Below are 20746 nucleotides of genomic sequence, written 5' to 3'. Positions count from 1 at the left end.
TCATAGTAAAGAAAACTATGCATATTTTTTTAACACGCATTAAAGGGTTAAAGATTTATTACTACACTTCCATATTTAAGTTTTACCTTGTTTAAACCCATGATAATAGAAATGTCTATATATCTACATTTGAGGCATATAATTATGTTAAAGTACTAACAGAGCTGATATATTCTTGAGCTTTTGTTGAAGTTTGTGGACACTTTGAATAAACTTGGATTACAAGAAGTTCTATTTATAGCAAAGATTAAGAATGTCAGAACAACCTATATCACTCTATAAAATTTTAAACATTGTACACAAGACAATCAGTTTAATACATTTTTTTCAGGTATAGCTGAGGAAACTCTCAAGAAGATTCCACTGGCCACGGTCACTGCTGAATCATTTATGGATCAGGCCTGCCTGTCGGGTGTCCCTGTGGGGGGTTTTTCTTTTAGTGAAGTGATGTATATACAAGTTAGAGATGCTATAGGTAATTTAAAAAATAAACATTCTAGAGACATATATGGAATGAATCTCCCTCTTCTAAAACAATTAAAAGAGCATTAAATAGATCCTTTAAAAGCTTTTAAATTTATGTATAAGGGAAGGCATCTACCCAAGTGGCTTTAAAATTCAAAAGATCATACCAATTTTTAAAAAAGGGAGTAGAGATGATTTAAATAATTACCGTCCAGTATCTTTGATTCCAATAATATCGAAGGTTTTTGAGCTACTTTTAAAAAATCAACTTTATATCTATTTTGAACAAAATGAAATCCTCAAAAATTTTCAGTATGGGTTTAGGAAAAAACAATCAACTGTTAAGGCTATACTGGATTTTCTGGAGTATGTGGTTGAGGGCTTTGAAATGGGGTCCCATGTTGGGGCAATTTTCTGTGACCTTTCAAAGGCCTTCGACTGCATATCCCATAGGATCCTTCTGAGCAAGCTTAAACTTTATGGTCTGATCCCGCCCAGTTTATCACTTCTTGAAACTTATCTTGTTAGACATGTACAGAAAACCTGTGCGGGTGGAGCTTTATCAGAAGAATGCAAAATAACTCATGGTGGGCCACAGGGTTCTATTTTGGGGCCACTCCTCTTTATTATTTATGTCAATGATATCGACAGGTCAATTGAGCCTAGGCTGCTGCTGTTTGCTGATGACACTACTGCTCTTTGCAGGAGTACTAGTTTGCAAGAACTGGAGCTGATGCTGGTGGGGGTGAAGTCAGATTTGGGCAAGTGGTTCAGTGCAAACAGACTTAGCCTAAATGTCAACAAAACAAAGGAAGTCCTATTCTCTTTGAGAAATACAGAAGGTACCAATGTTGAGAGTTCGGATGGGGTGAGATTCTTGGGTGTTCACTTAGATCCTACTATATGATATTTGATAAGCATGTGGAGTTCATTGCAAATAAATTGGCAAAACAAATATTTCTTTTAAAACGCTTAAAGGGCACAGTAAATAAGGATATTTTGTTAATGGTTTACCATGCACTCATACAATCCACCTGAAATTATGGTCTCTTGGCTTGGGGTCATGCACCTCAAGCTAGGAGAATCTTTAAACTGCAGAGAAGAGCTCTGAGGGTTGTCGAGGGTCTGGGTTTCAGGGACGATGTGAGAGACTCTTTCAAAAAACTTAAAATTTTTACACTTCCATCACGGTATATCTTTGAATGTCTAATATATACAAAGAATAATTTACATAAATATACCCAGAGATCAGAAATTCATACTCACAGCACTCGACAAGTAGATTTCCTGAAAATGCACTTTCTAAGACTCAATAAATCTTGTATCTCAAGTACTTATTATGCCCCAAGCTTTTTTAATAAATTTCCTAATAATATTAAAGCTCTAAATGAAAATCTGTTTGCTGCCTCAGTAAAAAAATTACTTGCTGATAGAGCCTTCTATAGCTTTGATGAGTATCTACAAGCTTAACTGTGAAAATTGGTGAAAATGAAACAAAAATAGGTTTTTAGGAAGTTGAAATTGATATTGGGATCTCCAAAATTTTAACTGTTTGTGGATTGTGATTATTTTGTTTAGTATTTGTGAAATTGTATCTTGGGTGTCATTTTTTTAATATTTTAGATAATGATTTTGATTTGCAATGTAAAACTTTAATAATTTGTAAGCGAAATAATTTTTTAATATGTATTTATCTACTTGTGATAAAGTTTTCGTAAGCATGAATAAACTTTACTTTACTTTACTTTAATCTTCTTCTTAGGATTTAATCTATCAAAAATTTCCAATAAATAACCTTCAATAACATCACATCCTCTTCAAGGCTTCATTTCCTGAAGTGCATGCATGTACTTCAACCTCCTTTAAACTGCCTAACCCTCAGTTGGTTTTAAAATATACAATGTGAAAATCATATTTATACTGTGCTATTCTAGAAAGATTCTTAATGAGGTAACTAATAGAACTCTCAAGTAAAAACTCAATTCATTGCTATTAAATTTAATTAAAAGTAGCTTCTCTTAACATGCATTCTGTTGTCCCTTTATTTTGATAATGTAGATGCACTTACAGTCAAAAGGGCTAGGAGTAGGCAAATATTAGATTAATATAAATTAAACTGCGCACATATTGTAAAACTATTGCTAAATAAAAATAAACACACATTCAATAAAAATATGTAGTAATTAGTGATAGTACAGTAAATCACTGCCTTCTATCATACGAAGTGAGTTCACACATATTAGCCATCAAGGGCAGTTCGTTTAAAATTTCAAAGTTCCTCCGCTATTGTCAGTGGAATTGATTTTGCACAACCTTAAATTATTATAAATAGGAGTGGTCTCAAAATAGATCCCTGAGGAACACCCTGCTCCACTGCTGTTGGTTATGAATACGAAATATGTTTTCCCATATAAACATATAGTAGTATATCAATAGATTTTTTGATAGTGCAGAATATAATATATAATAATCTCAAACAGTGAATATTGCATGTACGGAGCATTGGGCGATAAGTGATATTTGTGAAGATATTTAAGATAAATATGTTTTTTGAATAAATTGGATATAAAGGGTTTAAAATTGTTTGATCTTTATTGGTCCATGGAATAGTTGCCCCTGCATTTATGCTTAATAGTATGTTTTTGTATGTGAAAAATAGGACTTTATAAGGGTTTGGTTAAACAACCTTCATAAAGAATTCCATACCTCAGCCTTAACTCTGTTAGGGGCAAGTGGACTGGTGAATGAATTTCATTGGCAGGGAAACACCTAGAAGAGATCTTGTTTACATGATTCATGATGTGAAATATTCGAGAAATTTTGGTACCATTCATGTTGTAAAAAGTGGCACATTGCAGGGATGTTACTTAAAAATCTTCAGTACCTAGTATGATCTCTTTATGATGTTTTAGAAACATTTGTATATGATTTGAAAAATATTCATGTAGGTAAATAATTAAGGGGCTCTTCATAATAATTCAATATATTTTTTCAAAAATAATACTAGAATATTGTATTACCTTATCATTCGATTTCAGTTTTCACTACATTTTACAATTATTAAAAAAATTAAGTAAAACATTAGATTTAGAAGAAATTACTTAAAATCATCTTATTTAAGCCAAAAAAAGTTGCATATAATAGAAATAAACTTAAAAATAAAAAGGACACAGTGTCAAGGACATAATTTTACATTTTAGCTACTTTTTAATTAGTTACAAACTAAAACACCCCACATTTAAGTTGGTAGCAGTGAGCACCGTCAAGTGTCAACACTGTCAACAACTTCTTGAAAAGGGGAATCCCTGCAAAAGTGCAGGATATTTTTGTCTAAAATAAAAATAAAACTAAAATATAAAACTAAAAATAAAACTGTTTCAAATAAAAAACAACTAAACTTACAATTAACGGATTTTTAATTTTGTGTGTCTGTTCTATACACTGCAGGTTTTACATTTATAAAATAGAAGAAAGCAACAATAACCCAAAAAGATATAAGGACCAATAATTGAGAAACTGGGGTACTAAATAATAATAACAGCCGTTAATAATGTTAACAGGATTCCAGATGCCGACCTTTTTACCCTATCTCAGACAGAAATTATTAATCAAGGTATTAAAATGTGGTTTTAAATAGCCTAATCAATAATTTTCTTTCTTTACCAATTACCTATCAAGAGGTGCGATTTTTAGGAATTATAAAGATGATACCTACATAATATTGGTGCAGATACTTCTAAGATAAATCCCACAGGGATAGAACATGTGCCATAATATATATGGAGAAGAAAAAGAAGAATGAATCATTTAAACAAATATATACCTATGTGGAAAAATGGGTTAGTATCGTCTGTTTTAAGTGTATTTATTCATGTTATCTTATACAGCAACTATAAATTCCATGTCAATAATTTGTTATTTTTTTTATATATCTTTGACATACCAATACTAGTATAATTATTATAATATGTGACATCTAATACCAATCTCAATGAAAAAGTTACCCCATTTGAAGACAAAACCTTTTACAATTGCAGATGATGTCCCTGCTAAAACCTTAGTAGATGAACTAATTAAGTTTGAAACTTCATTATAAAGATTTGGTAAAAGTCTATTTATAAATTTAAAATTACATTTTTAGAAAATAAGAAGACATTAATGCTAAAGAAACTCAAAACCTCATACAAATAAACAATCAGGACATGAAATTAAAATAATACAATTTATTTATAATTTTAACAAACAAAAGTTAGATGCAGAATAGATACGTATTAGGTAGGCTATATAAAAAAGAGCTTTGTCTACCTGCTAGGGGGTCTGAGGCATGAATGCTTGAGAACAGAGCATATAAAGCTGTATATCAAAGTTTTTAGTGTTATAGGTAGTACACTTAGCATAGATAGGTGAGCCTTTTAGTTTATTGATTCAACATGTAGCCAGAGAGAATAATGCATTTTTTTCTGTGCTGCAAGGTAAATGGTATTTTATAACAATTAAATAAGAAAACTTGTAAAAAGTAAGTTCTTCTTATTAAGGGTGACTGCATAATAAACATACATTCAGTAAAACTGATTCTGAGGATGCTTGAGGTGGATAATTGCCTGGAGGTTTAAGGAGCAATAATTGAAAAAACCTTTTCTGAACTCTTTCTATATCCTCAATAAAAGAATAGAGATAATAAAAGAAGGCTTAGTGTCTCTATGTTGTGGTGAAATTAATGGCTTAGCCTAGAGATAAAGGTTGATTTGGATATAATGGTTTCAAAGTGTTTAGTACAAAAATTCTATTCAAAACTACTCCCAGATCTTTAAATGAGTGAACAGTTTCCAAAAAGAAATATAATGACTTACGCCTTAGTAACAGTATCTTGGGTAAAGTTAATGAAATTAACGATTTGGGTGTGTATATTGATAGCAGTCTTAGGTTTGATTGCCATACAAATTCTATTAGGAGTGAAGCTATTGGGTTTTATTAATCGAACTTTAAAGGATTTTAATAACATTCAATGTTTCAGGGCCCTTCATTGCTCTTATGGGCGATCTATATTAAAATATGGCAGTCTTGTTTGGTCACCACAATATAACATACACATTAAATTATTGGACAACATTCAAAGAAAACTCCTTACACTTGTTGCTTTTAAACTTGGCATATATATAAAAATTATCTAATCTAATAATATCTTAAATCTAAATTCTTTGAAAGATGGTCGTGTAATACTTGATTTGTTCACTTCATATAAAATTGTTAAGAATGTATTTAATTATTTCGGATTGTTAGATATTATCACTCAAAGACTCACTCGTGATCCAAAATTGTTCTGTTAAATACCTCAGAGCAAATTATGGTATAACAAATTTCAAATAATATACTAGCCAATAGTTAATGTAAATATATTTCCAATTTCGTGTTTGTGACCCAATATCTTCAATATTGCGGAGGGTTGTTGGGTGGGGTCAGAAATAAAACAGAAACCTGTTTACCTAAATGTCGACGTTTCGACTTATATTAAGTCATCCTCAGGACACTAAGTCTAGGTTTCTTAAGTTATCGAGAAATCTATCTTATAATCTATCTTAAGATAATCTATCTTAAGAAACCTAGACTTAGTGTCCTGAGGATGACTTAATATAATTCGAAACGTCGACATTTAGGTAAACAGGTTTCTGTTTTATTTCTGACCCCACCCAACAACCCTCCGCAATATTGTAAATATATTTACTTTTTTTGTATACTTTGTCAAATGCCTATATAGTTTAAATAGAACGAAAGAAAGAAAATGTTCTATATTACGTAAGAATAATCTTGTGTACAAGCATCCTATAAGCTAAAAGAACAAAACAAAAATACAATTTCAAAAATTGACAAAACAATGATCAAATTTAAACACAAGAAGACAAAACTTTTTGAATATACTTGAATTAAAGATAACTAAATAAAACAATCAATTACTAAATAAAGGTAAACTTGTTGACAAAACTAGAGAAGAAAAAAGGAAAAAAAAACTTTCCAACATGTTCAAGGTTAAAACCTATCATTAAAAAAGTCATCCAGGTTATAATATGCCTTAGCCAATAAAAGCGACTTTAATTCTCTTTTAAATTTCTTAACATCCGATATATGTCTAACACATAGAGGAACATGATTGTAAATTTTTTTACTTATGTAAATTAATGAGGTTTTGGTAAGGGAAGACGCAGGAATAGGTAGGGGAACATCATTTACACGACGAGTCAAATGGCCAGTTTCAGAGGGTAGTTTAGGAATTTTGTGAATAAGAGCAGCTGTTGCTAAGATAAAGAGTGAAAAAAGATTTTTTCAGAAATGAAGAGGGGTTTGCAAGAATCTCTTAACTTAGCAGAACACAGGTATCTAACTGCTTTTTTTTTGAATAACAAAGACAATGTTAAGTAGCCCCTTATTGGTTAAACCCCAAAAAGGCAAGCCATACCGAATATGAGATTCAATAAGTGAAAAGTACACTGAACGTGGAACCACCCCTCCCAGCTCTTGTTTTGCCATTCTTACTGCAAAACATCCAGAATATAATTTCCCAGCTAAATGTAAAATATGATCTTCAAACCGAAGGCGACCATGAATGGTAATTCCTAGAAACTTGCAGCACTCTTTATTCTGCAAGAGGAAAGTTTCGTCAAACATCAGACCCTGAACATCGCACTTAAACCCCATAATAGACGTCTTACTTACATTAAACACGAGCCCGTTGGAAGCACACCACCCTGATAAAATCTGAAGGTCTTCAAGGATACAAGTCTTAATATAATCAGAATTTTTATTACTCCATAGTACGGTGGTATCATCAGCAAACTGAACCACCTTGCCCTGCAGTTTCAATGAACTCAAGTCATCCACATACAGTAAAAATAACAGTGGTCCCAACACTGAACCCTGGGGAACGCCGCATTTTAGGGATCTAGAAGCAGACAAACGCCCAGACACTGTAACCTTCTGAGTACGATTTGATAGATAGGACTCAAGCCATCGCAACGCTACGCCCCTAAAACCATATTTATCGAGCTTAGATAACAGTATTCCATGATCCACACAGTCAAATGCTTTGGATAGATCACAAAACACTGCCGCCGATGACTCTCCAGAATTTAAGGACACATAGACGCTCTCCAAAAAGCTAAAAACAGCATCATGAGTCCCTTTACCGGCTTGAAATCCAAACTGATTTGCAGACAAAATGCCATTATGATGTAAAAAGGACAAAATTCTGCTTTTTGCAAGTTTTTCAACTATCTTAGAGAGGGTAGACAAAATAGAAATGGGACGAAAATTACTGAAAAGGCTGATCCAAATCTCCACCCTTATGAAGAGAGATAACCACTGCCTCTTTTAAACATGAAGGAAAAATGCCAATATGTAAAGAATTGTTTATGGCAGAAACTAAAGCATTTAAGGCTGAATCAGGCAAAAAGAGTAACAACCTCAAAGATATCCCATCAGCTCCAGATGATTTATGGTTTTTTAGGCGTTTGATTTCATTTTTTACTTCGGTAAGATCGACAGGATGAAAGAAAAATGAATGCTCGACCGATACTTGTTGAAGAGAAAAGACTAGTGTAAGGGATCAAATCAGGCCTTATAAGAGGCCTTAGAATTTCAACCCTGGGTTGGGTTGGCCTCTACCAACCCAACCCTACCCATGGTTTTCGTTTCTTAGTAGTTTTAAGCCTCAGTTTAGGAAAGCACTGATTGATCTTATCACACAGAACTTGAAAAAATAAAGTAAGTGGGTCAGAAGCCGTTTCAAGTGCATTCCACGTTACCGAAGCTGTAATATTTCCTTTTTTTTTTATATGTACAAAAATTGGGAAACCGTTAACAAAACTATTATTATTATTATTAATACCACATTGTTTATGAATTTTTAGAATGATACAAGGTGATGTTAGCTCTGGTGTATTTATATGAGACTATAATTGGCCCTTCAAATTACTTTGCCTTTTCACCCAAACTAACTTTTAATGTCCCTATTTATAACACCAGAAATTTGGTTACTTTTAATATTCCCTAATAATTATGGTCACCGGTTCATAAGTACCCTTGGAAGTCGAAGACCTTGAACCGCACGATGTCCAGACTTTAACCCATTAGATTTTTGCATGAAACATGAAATTAATGGTAAAAATATTATCTACTGCTGAGTCATTTCGAAATGAGCAATTATTTTTTTAGATTCGGCGATCATTCGATTATGAAGGTCATTTCTTTTGTAAATATCTCGAAAAGGGTTAATAGCAGCGAGACTTTTGAAGAATTTGCGATAAAAAAAATCTATTTTTTAAATTTTGTTAAAAACGAGGAGTAAATGCTAAATTTCAAGTCAAAATTCAAAAAAATTACATTAAGTTTATCACCCTGTATCTTGGTTCTTTGGGACTAGGAAAATTTAACATAACCTCTCTTTTTTTTTTAGGGATCTTCTGCTAAATTATTTATGGGATACCCTGTATATCTACACTAAAAGATGTAACATTATACTTCAGTGAAAAATGGTGGCCTTGCAGCACTACCTGGATGATATAATAACCAGTTCCTCAATGTTAAAAAAACAACTGTAATTTCACCTTAGATTCTGGTTGTGTATAATGGCAGGCAACGAATCCGTAAGACCGTGTAGAGCCATCGTAAAGGTCAACAACCCCAAAAATTTATTACAACAAAGGATTTCGAATAAAAACCAAACAATTTAGTCGAACTACGTTTTATTCAGTGAAGCATAAGAAAATCACATTTCGAAATTTCACGGTTAATACGAGAAAACCTCAAGGACATGTTGAAAACAATTGAACGATTAGTAACATACTCCAAGCACGGAGAGATGTTTTGAACCGATAGAACTTGGCAAGCATATGGATGCAATTTAATAATGGCTACCGCAGTTTTAAACGGAATAGAAAAAAAGAGGATCCGCATCCAATGCGATATGTGTCGAAAATCGACGCTGGCCAGCAGCGTTTTGGAGGTGGTGGTGGAGGAAATCCACCACCACTTTCCTAAAAGATTGTGGGGATGAATGTACACGGGCACCCCTTCCACAAATTTCTATACGTATCACACGGCGACGAAGCTCCCTACCCTTGACGGCTAACTTGGACACACGCGAGACCCGCGAAATCTTAAACGTGCTGTTATCTCAACTACATAGGATAGATCACCGAAATTATTCTGCTGATAAGGTACTTACCGTGAATTTATTCTCTTTTCCCGATATCAGAAAGCTCACGAGGAAACTGTTGCAAAGCACAATAACAGTAAAACCATCATGTCCGCCCGTTCCTTTAACTGTTCGTCTAGTTGGCTTTGCCAAGAAATATGTTCGGGCGTCATCGTGCAGGGCAGCTGACGCATACGACTATGCCCGAGTTTAAAATTGCCCGCGAAAGTCGTCATTGTGGTTTTTCTTTCAATTTCAAACTCTTGAGGACTTTATACGTGTTAACATTTATGTCAAATAAATGATTATTCAATTTTTGTTCATTAAAATTTACAGTAAAATTCATGCTGTAGGAAGGCATAATAAATAATTGCCACCATAGGGAATAAAAGCAAAAAATGTATTGCATTCAATACAATTATATGAATTATTTGGTTTAAATTATTTTCTTTATGTTATATAGGTATTTACTTAAGTACCCAACTGCATAATAACCAACAAAATTATTATTTAAAATTGCCGCTGATATAAACATAAATTTGGCGCCATACATTATTTACGTCATGTCGCTTAAGTGGCGTTTACATGGGGCGATCGCACTGTGGTCTACAGGCTGGGGAATTGAAGATTACGCATTGTGCAAAATAATTTAAAACTGCTTCCTCTCGTCGATAAGATGTTGAGTAGGTCGCAAGTAAGTCCTGATTAGTGCGTCCAATTTCATTAATTACGTGTGGTACGATTACATTTCGACTATACAGGGTGTTTCTTAACCTATACCATGGGCGAAGTTAGAGCCTCAAAAATGGGGGGGCTAAAGCCCCCATCCAGGGGCAGAGTTACACGAAGAGGTGAGGGGGTGGCCATCAAAGAAAAGTCTGCCGCAGGCGCCGCCGGAGGTAACAAATTTTTTGGTGGGCACCTTCATTTTTACTTATAAGCCGTTAAAATTATTAAAAAAAAAAGAATAGTCTTAAACAGCTTCTATTCTATACTCTATTTCAGAAGTGTGTAGAGCAATAAAACCTCATTAGGTATGCAAAAGTGGGACCTGGTGATCCACCAATATTTTATGCCACTACCTTAGTTGGGTATTAGTTTCAATGTAAAATTCTTTCTTTTCGTTGATTGCAGGTAGTGCCACCCGGTTTTGGGTCAATTTATGAGTTTTGCCCATTGTTACCCACTGATAAACATTGAAAACGGTTCGCCAAAGGCGTGCAACTGGGACTTGTTTTTTACCTTATAATTAATGTACTTAAATGCTATTTTACTTTAGAAAGTTACTTTTGTTTAAATGGAATAATATATTTTTTTCACAAATTTATTGAACATAATATGTAGAGTAAAACAGTTGAAAATGTCACTTTTGGATCTGGCACTTTTTGAACAGTGTATAACAATTTTAAATTATAATAGATTGTAGTCTTCTTCGTCATCTGACGAACTGTCATCACCTCTTGACATTATAATTAAAGGATCGACTGTCTGATCGATGAGGTTGTCAAGATCCCACATTTTGTCCTCTTGCTTAATTACATGCTGGACTGCTTTTCACCAAATCTCTGGTGTCGCTTCCGTAATGGCTTGATCAAACAGTAGCTTAACATCTTTCATTTTAAAAGTCGTGTTTTGTCTTGCTACAAATCCTTTTACCTGCGCCCATATCAGTTCTATAGGATTTAGTTCGCAATGATATGGCGGTAAGCGCAGTACAGTTATATTTTTCGGCTATATCTTCCACGGCGTATTTCATGAAACGAGTTTTGTGTAAGTTTGCTATTGCCAGCAGTTCTTTTTTTATCAAATTTGCTTCAAACGCAATACCTTTTGCAGTCAGCCAATCGATAATTTCTTGCTTTCTCCAACTTGAAGTTGGCGTCTTCTCTATTCGCCGTGAATGATAGCTTGCGTTATCCATAACCACCACCGAATTAGCCGGAAGAAATTTTATCATTTCACCAAAATAGTCCTCGAAAACGTCTGAGTTCATGTCTTCATGGTAATCTCCTGTGCGAATCGACTCAAAGGTTAGCAGACCTTCTTTTAAAAATCCCTCTTCGCTTCCAATATGTGTGATTATAAGTCTTTTTTCTTTTCCCGAAGGTACTTTAATACCCGTAGACAGGCCTTCTATGAAAGCTTGGCGAGCACTGGTTATATTTTTGTCTTGCCACATTTTTTGGACTATATAACCTTCGTTAATCCACGTCTCATCAAGATAAAAAACTTTCTTTTGCTCCCTGCGGTACTGCTTGATACTTCACAAGTATTGTCGTCTCCAACAAACAATTTCGTCGCTCTCCAGTAAAAGTGCTTTGCGGTTATGCTTTTCCCAGGCAAAATCCATATTTTTTAAAATTTTCCATAAAGGTTTTCTACTTATCAACGGAATACTGTCATCTCGGCCAAGCTCCATTAAAATTTTGTCTAGGGTGGGTATTTCCTTTTTAAAATAAAAAGAGTGAACTTTTCTTCGAATTATACATTTAGCATTTTCATCAAGGACTTTTGTAGGTCGTCCTGGCTTTTGCTTGGGAGATTCCACTTGACCTGCTACTTTTCTTTCCCGCAACAATTTGAAAATGGTGGACTTTCCAATTCCACTCATTCGAGAACATTTTTCGACAATTTCTTGCACAGTAAAACTAGGGTAATCGTGTTTTATGCAATCATGTACATTTAAAATAATAACTTTTTCACTCAGCGATAGTGGAGAATTTTTAGTACATCTTTTCGTTGGACTGAATACCTCCATTTTTTAAATATTGGGATAATAATATTGTGATTACACTACAGCGTAGCAGTAACTACTAACGTTTAAAATATGATTTAAAAGTATTCATAGTCTGTATATATTACCTGACCCCATTTTTGCATGTTACAAAGCGTTAAAAGATAGGTACCTATACAAAAGGATTAAAAGTATTTATTTAGTATTTAATCTCTTTCAAAATAAAGGCATTTAATCCGTGAAAATTAAATTCATAAATATTATAAGTACCTGCGCCTATGAACTACCACGAAATGTAGCCAAACAGAACGGAATTCCCCAGTTTATTGCTCTATACACTTCTGAAATAGAGTATAATTTGCTGTACTATATACATAATATCATGAATTTGTTTTACTTTTATTTTTATATTAGGTTTCATCCAAGGAACACGTTTCTGAATTTTATTGCAATATCCATAATGTATGAACCATTCTGTATACCGGGTGGTGCGTCGCCGAGCGGAACATAGGATAACCCATGTAAATTTTAAGGGGGTCAATTATTGGCTTCCCTGTACATTTAATAGAAAAAATGTAAGATAACTTTTTGAAGAGACCAATCTGGCAAACCCTCGTGCAAAGTTTCAAAAAGCTTTAATAAGCGAATCTTGAATTATTCAACTAAATGTAATTGCAAAATTACCAAATTTTCGGTTCAGGTAAAACCAAACGGGCACCAGTAAAATGAATATTGTCACTGACGTAAGGAAAAGTTTCAATAAATCAGTGACAGTCGATATTTGAAAACATGTATGAATTATTCAATCGACGAAAAAATAGATATAAATATTTAATATAACTTCATCGTTATATTAAATAAAAGTTTAGATAAAAAAGTAATGTTAACGTGTCTTACTTCGAATGTATGGTTGTGAGATTGATAAAACGAAAAAAAAATATTTCTTGTATTCGGCTGTACGTCAGATTTGACAAAGCCTTATAACAAATTGTTTGCTGGTGGCTAGTGTCTGCACCTGAACCGAAAATTTGGTAATTTTGCAATTACATTTAATTGAATAGTTCAAGATTCGCTTATTAACATTTTTTGAAACTTTGCACGAGGGTTTGCCAGATCGGTGTCTTCAAAAAGTTATCTTACATTTTTTCTGTAAAATGTACAGGGAAGCCAATAATTGACCCCCTTAAAATTTACATGGGATTTCCTATGTTCCGCTCGGCGACGCGCCACCCGGTATGTATTGGAGTATATTGCATACACAGCAAAAGTCAAACGTCGTTAGTTTTTTAAAAAAATTTAAACTTTCAAGAAAAATTTCAAAGTTCAAAATAATATCATTTTAATATCTATTTGTCGGACTTAATTAATTTAGACAAAGTTAAATACGACGTTTCGGTTGGTAAGTATCTCCAACCATTATTATATATTAAAATGTTATATTAGGTGTAAACTAGCAGTTTACACTTGGTAACGGTTGGAGATACTTACCAACCAAAACGTCGTGTTTAACTTTGTTTAAATTAATTAAGACAATGCAAATCCGACAATTAGATATTACTTCTCCATTGTCTGCCACCTTCAAAACCAATATCATTTTAATAAAACGCAATAATTCTTCAAAAATAGTAAAAGCAAAATTTATTTAAAATGAAATCCAATAAAATTATCTTATAACTACTCTAATAAAAGTTTTCGATTTCCTTTTTTTAAAAACTCTTTTAAAATTTCATCTGGCGACAATGACTTTGTTAGACCACTTTCAATACTAAGAGTGGTGAGTGCTAACGAACTAAATCGATCCTGACCCATCGCATCGTTGACCTAAACCAATTTTTAATTCTTCTTATTGTTGAGAAAGAGCGTTCGCAGGACGCTGAAGAAATTGTAAATATATGCAAATATATGCATTTGGAAAAGTCTCTTTTCTTAATACATCTTTAATATCAGAAATGGTAATGTTGTGACTCTGGCTTTTATTTATGCAATTCCCAATAACGGTCATTTCAGCTTTTAATAGCTCCTTATCGATTAAAAAGGTATCTCCATACAATTTAATAAATGCCAAACTACCATCAAAATCCATCTGCAAAAACTTGAAGACAGATTTAACTAATTTCTGACTTTCGGAAGAAAATCTTATTTTAGATGATTTATTATATTGTCGAGAGACCTATAATAAATTGAAATTAGCCAAAACTTTTGTGCCTCATTTTTTATCAAAGGTGAATTTAAGAACGTTTCTTCGTGTACTGCGGAAGTGGAAGTTTCAACCACATATTCTTTAAGTCTTATACTTTCTGTTTTTTTACGTTTTGAACAATTTTTTTGGGGGGGCTAATTTCATTTTAAAGGGGGCTAAGCTAAATACGCATAAACTTGGGAAATTATTGCTGTCGGCAAATAATGACTAATAGTGAAAAAAAATTTAGTAAAATAGTTTTAGTTACGGAGATAAACGACTTATTAATTAAAATTAAAAAAAAAAACGTAAATTCTCAAAAATAAATGTTTATTTAATATTTTTATAGTAACTGTTCGAAGTTATTTCCATGACTTTCAATACATAATTGAGCACGCCTAATTGAAGAGTTGCAGACAGCAGCTAATTCAGGTTGTAATCGAATTTCCTCGACGGCAGCAAATATCCGATTTCTTAACTCTTGTTCATTGTCAACTTCGGTTACATACACCAGAGATTTTAGGTGGCCCCAAAAATAAAAGTCAAGCGGATTAAGGTCGGGTGATCGAGGAGGCCATCCAATTGGACCACCTCGGCCTATCCATCGTTCGGGGCACATTCGATCCAAATGCCGTCGCACTGGTCGCGCAAAATGTGGTGGAGCACCATCGTGAAGAAACCACAAATTCTGCCTAATGTGAAGAGGGACTACTTCAAGGAGTACCGGCAAATTTTGTCGCAAGAATTGTAAATAAAGAGCACCAGTTAGACGATTATCCAAAATGAGAGGGCCAATAAGTATTCCGTTTACCATTCCAGCCCACACATTTACTGAAAATCGTTGTTGAAAGTTTGTTCGCCGAATGGCATGCGGATTTTCAACTGCCCAAAAATGCGTGTTGAGAAAATTGTGAATACCATTGCGTGTGAAAATTGCTTCATCCGTAGCTAAAATGATACAGTAATTCATGCCTTAAAATTCATCAAGCTGTGACTGGTAATAATCCAAATTGCGTTGCAATTGTTCTAGAGCTTATGTCAGGATGCTCTTCGATGATATCTAAAATCAAATTCTCCAGATTTAAAATGTGCCTAGGTCTAATGGCTCCACCATGTTGCCCTGGCCTTGGCCGCAAATTTCCAGTTTCTCTTACCCCGCTGAACCACACGCAAAAAAGATTCACGCGACGGATGATACCTATGAGGAAACCTTTGTGCATAAAGATTAGCTGCAGCCACACTGTTTTGTCTTGATTCCCCGTATGCCAGTAACATGTCCATTAGTTCCTCGTTTGAAAAATTATGCGGCATAATTTTAATAAAAAACGAAATACGACCACAACTGTATCAACTGATAACAAGTAGGTACTACTAAACATAATAAACATCATCCGGACTTGTTTACTTCTTAATTTGAAAACAAAATTCCACCTGATAAAGTTATTACATTTTTGTGAAAAAAAAAGAATTATCTCAGAAACTAAAAATATTTTACTTAATTTTTTTTTTACTATTAGTCATTATTTATCATTAGCAATAATTTCCCAAGTTTATGCGTATAGGTTAAGAAACTTATAGGTTTAGAATCTTGACGCTAGGATGTCTATCATGGGGATCTTGGAAAACAAAAGAGATACAAATATGGTTAACTTAGAAAAAAGTTGCGCATTTTCAAGGTTAACAATATGCAGTTTAGAAAGTTTTAAATTTCCGAGTACGTTCGGAGATAAGCCTAAAAAACTGAAATTTGCTGACTTTGTCGCTGAGTCGTTATTTAAGGAGATATGGAAAAACAAAACACACTTTCTCGTCGCTACTTTTTAAGCTCTACAAAACAGCGTTGAGAGATTTCCGTACGACGTTTCGTTTCGGTTAAATCATCATCGACTTAATTTTTTTATATGGCGCGTAAAAATAGTATACCACGAATTGAATGGCACATTTTATTACGAATACAACGACGTATGACATAATATGATTCTTCAATATATAAATTGAAAAAAATGGGTTTTTATTAAGTTCTGAATGTTTTGGTGTGGCAGGCGATGAAATGATGGCCCTGAAAATGTCAAGGTAATTTTAATGAAATATTAAAATAATTTTGTTAAAATATTATATCGTTGGTACAATGCTGAAGGCACGAATGTGCTAATTTTAAGTTTTCAGAAAATCGGTTTTTTAATATTCAAATCAGTTTTTAAAAATAAAATCTTAACTTGAAGATCCACGACCACGATTTTTGTTTGCTTTTTGAATCAAGAAGTCTATGCCAGCATAAAATTTGATGCTATATTTCTTTTTTTTTTTTTGAAAAAAATGCACATTCGTGTTTTTGGTTTTCAGAAAAAGTGCAAAAAATGCATTCGTGAAAATAAAAATGTACACAATTTGAAGGGATAATTGTTTATTTAATTCCCAATTCTTTGAAAATTATCAACATACAAAAAAGATATAATTATTCTAACAAACAGAAATCTTTGGAATGAAATGGTAACTTAAAACTAATGAAAACGCAATAAAAACACTGTAAATAATCGAAACACAAAAAAAAACACACAACATTTAGGCAAAAAACTTTGGAATGAGAAATAATAACTGAAAACAAATTCAAAACTTATTTTGAGGAGTAAAGGCTTCTCTAATCTTGGTCGCTATTAGTTTCTGAATCTTCTTCTATATCTGGCTCCGGTAAGTTAACTCTGATGTTACGGCTTGTCTTTAAGGATTTATAAAAATTATGATAAGCTCTAGGAATCGAAAAGTCGTCACACATTTTCAACAAATCTTTTTTCTTAGCTTCATGCTTTTAGCAGCGTAAGCTTTGTCTATTGGAGGTGCTACGGGACGACCACGGTTTTTAGTTTTACGGCAGTCTGCCTCAATGAAATCTCCTAAAAAATCAGTTTTATAGTAGAGTTTAAATGGCTGCTCTTTTATATAGCGGAGACAACAAATTCTCCTCCAGGGAATTTTAAAATTAAGAGAAAGGCTTGAAAAGGCTTTGAAATCAAAGAAATCATCAAACAACATATTTTTTACATTAAAAGCCTCTGGTGACACACGAGCACCTCTTATTAATTGTGCCCAACCATCTGGTATATACACTGGTACATACTTTGCCTTTCTTTCAACTTTGGAGTGAATAGAGTCACACTCCATTTCGCTGTGGCCAGTTTCAAAAAAACGGTGATCTATTACCTGCAGGAACTTATGATTTCTAAGAAGATGCATACACATAGAAGCAAAAATAGAATTCTTTTGCTGTCCGCCACATCCATCTGACATCATACGAACGGTGGTGATTTCAGTGTGCGACATGATAAAATCATAAACACAAGAGGCTATTTCATTTGCCCCTCGTTTACCCTGCGTTTCATCCCAGAGATAGCAGTTGACTTTTTGATTAGCCAAATTGTACATTGTAAGATTATACACTGCTAGTTTTCGCAAATAGAATATTTGACCGGCGGGTCCCTTGGGTGTACACAGAACAGACTGGAGGTGTCTTTGAGTGATGAGTTTGTCTTGGTCACGAGCTTGTCTTGCGGCAGTTTTTCGATCCAGATGTCTTTTAAACTCATCTTCCTGTAGGCTTTTATCCTGTTCGTTTAAAGAATTTTGTGCCAAACATCTTCTAAACTGGTCCTAATTGTATTCTTGAAATATTTGTCGGTATTTTTCAAAACTAACCGGTTTAAAATTCTTTGTAATGCAAGTTTCCTTATACATTCTATGCATTATTGATAAATTAAAAGATGGGTCTAGGTACTTTTTGGTACTAGAAGCGCGGCAATAATGCGACTCTACTGACGGGAACGTAAGAATGTGTTGTCTTATGAACGCTTCATCATTGTCGGATAATTTATTAGGTGGTGCGCGTTTCCCACGCCCATCTTTTTCCAGAAGACCAGTAGAAGAACACATTTTTAAAGAGCTACGCAGTAACGCATCCGTTACATTCAATGTTGCCATAAAAAACTCCCTGCAACCGGCGTGTTTTGTACCATCAATGGTAAAAAAATGTTTGCACGTAAAGGTTTTTCGTGAACTCTGGATATTTCGAGTTGTGCGTTTTTTTAGATTTTGTTCTATGTGAGTTCTTAAGAATTGTCGTTGCTCATCGATGCATTTTAAACTGCGAAAATCCGTATATATTTTTGTACGATTTGCTTCATTAACAACCTGAATACATTTGTGTTTTGGCTTTCCAAGGCACGGACTTGGTAAATGAGGACGAGCAGACTTCTCAACGCCTCTATGTCCAATGTAGGGTTCACCCTTTACTCTTTTGGCCTTTATAATGTTCTTTTGCCACCTCATTTCATTCCTTTGCCTTTTCTTTACAGGAGCATTCTCTCTCGAAGCAGTCTCTTGTATATTCTGAGGTCCTTGATTAGGATCCTTGATATGATCAGAAGAATCAGATGAGTCGCTTTCTGATCCACTTATTGATGGTTCATAATTATCTGAGGAGGAAACAAAAGGATCCGAATCATCTGAAGCTGCTGTAGGCTGCATAGTAGAGATAGATGGCTGCAGTTCGTTCTCAACAAAACCTGGTGGCAACTCTGCAATAGCAGTGTGCATGGTTGAGGTAGATGATTAAGGTTGGTTGTCAGCAAAACCTGGTGCCAACTCTGTAATAGTAGAGTGCATAGTTGAGGTAGATGGCTGCGGTTCGTTCGCACAAAATCTCTGTGGTAACTCTACCAGATTGGAATGGCCATTACTTGTGGCACCTAAAAAAACACACATAATTAAGTGAGAAACTAAAACCTGTGCAACTAGAAATGGATTAGTTTATTTATTCCTGAAGGGTGTTGGGCAGAAAGTATACCACACGTTAAGGGTGGATAGATAGTGCCTCTGTCCAACACCCTGCATAATAAAATTTAGTAACGACCACAGTCTTAAACTGTAAACTGAAATTATACAGATTCCTTTAAAAAACATAGCACATTTGCACATAAATGCTCGCATCCACATACGCTCACAAACAAAAACAGTATTATTATATCTTGGTTTTATTGTTATTATATTTGATAATATGTACATATTAATATTGCATATTTCCGCTTACCTTTCGAATTCAATTTCCTACTCAGCTCCAATATTCTTTTAGTGCGAGAAGTCATCTTATTGCATAAACAATTTCACCAATGTGCGATAAATCTTAACTCTCGAAATTACGAATGTGGCACATTCGTTAATTTACATTCCATAAACTCGCTCAAACTGCAATTCAAAAAACACGAATGTGGTACATTCGTTGGTTTTGGTTTGGTTTGTGGTTTTAATGGCTTCTGCTACGAGGCAATCTGCCAGGGCCAGCAGGATTTGGAGATTCGGGAAAACTGTCGGGTATGTACCCTGTTCCCCGAATCGATATTTTCACAATTTTTAATACTGAAATGCACGGTGACGCCTCCTCTACGATGCATCCTGCATCATCCGGCCTGGCTACCGGCGTGAATAGGTTCAGCTACCACTGGCAAAGGGCAAGGGCAGGAAAGGGTCTAGGAAGGGTTCCAAAGGATAGGAAAGAAAAGAACGACCATGTGTTGACTGGGTGCAGGATGACGCGGAAGTGGGCTTGATACTTTCACTAAATTTACTTCTTAAAGGCACGTTATATCCAACGGCAAGCGGTAGGAAAGGATTTAGGAAAGGAATCCGAAGGATAGGGAAGGAATAGAACGACCACGTGTTGACTGGGTGAAGGATGACGCGGAAGTGTGGTACATTCGTTCTTTAGATATTGATGCGACTGGTGAATTCGTACATTCTCGAAATAGACATCGGTTAGATGGGTTAGACGCGCCTGGCATATTCGTGACTTTGGAATTGATTACTTTGAAGGTTAACACGTCTATTAATGCACTGAGGCGAAAAATGGCAAAAATGCACATTCGTGCCTTTGGCATTGCACCGACGATATGGTATGTTACGGCAACGCCGTTGAAGCTGATCGTATGGTATATAAATAACTATCTAAAGAGAAAATGGAGTTGCACAGTTCATTTTTAACAATTTTCTCTCGGTTTTGCTCAAGATATTTTTGGGAGTTTAAAAGACCATCAATAAAAAATGGCCCTATAGTATGGTCGCTCAATATACCAGCCCAAAAATTCCATTTTTGAGGATACTGAGTACGGAAGTGAATAGTTCTGTGCTGATGTTC

General features: G+C 34.3%; 2 protein-coding genes across 8 annotated transcripts in view; one reads left to right on the top strand and one right to left on the bottom strand.

Moving 5' to 3' along the window:
* LOC126744894 (zinc finger and BTB domain-containing protein 49-like) overlaps window positions 1-9797 on the bottom strand; it is a 32688-nt gene extending 22891 nt beyond the window's left edge. Inside the window, exon 1 of one of the 2 annotated variants that reach the window (XM_050452473.1) lies at window positions 9683-9797. The gene's annotated coding sequence lies outside the window, so the exon portion shown is untranslated. Of the gene's footprint in view, window positions 1-3485; window positions 3645-9682 lie in introns of those variants that run through there. The other variant, XM_050452474.1, reaches the window with a different exon arrangement.
* The window catches only part of LOC126744895 (zinc finger protein 37-like), a 44209-nt gene that overhangs the window by 1958 nt on the left and 21505 nt on the right, over window positions 1-20746 (top strand). For 2 of the 6 annotated variants that reach the window (XM_050452481.1, XM_050452477.1), the window contains exons 2-5: window positions 332-475; window positions 3913-4078; window positions 4159-4304; window positions 8912-9674. The gene's annotated coding sequence lies outside the window, so the exon portion shown is untranslated. Of the gene's footprint in view, window positions 1-331; window positions 476-3755; window positions 4079-4143; window positions 4305-4475; window positions 4569-8911; window positions 9675-20746 lie in introns of those variants that run through there. The other 4 variants (XM_050452479.1, XM_050452480.1, XM_050452482.1 and 1 more) reach the window with 4 other exon arrangements.

Source organism: Anthonomus grandis, chromosome 15 (genome assembly GCF_022605725.1).
Source record: "Anthonomus grandis grandis chromosome 15, icAntGran1.3, whole genome shotgun sequence".
In the NCBI taxonomy this organism is placed as follows: domain Eukaryota; kingdom Metazoa; phylum Arthropoda; class Insecta; order Coleoptera; family Curculionidae; genus Anthonomus; species Anthonomus grandis.
The sequence above is the reverse complement of the archived record's forward strand: the minus strand, read 5'-3'. Positions and strand labels throughout refer to the sequence as shown.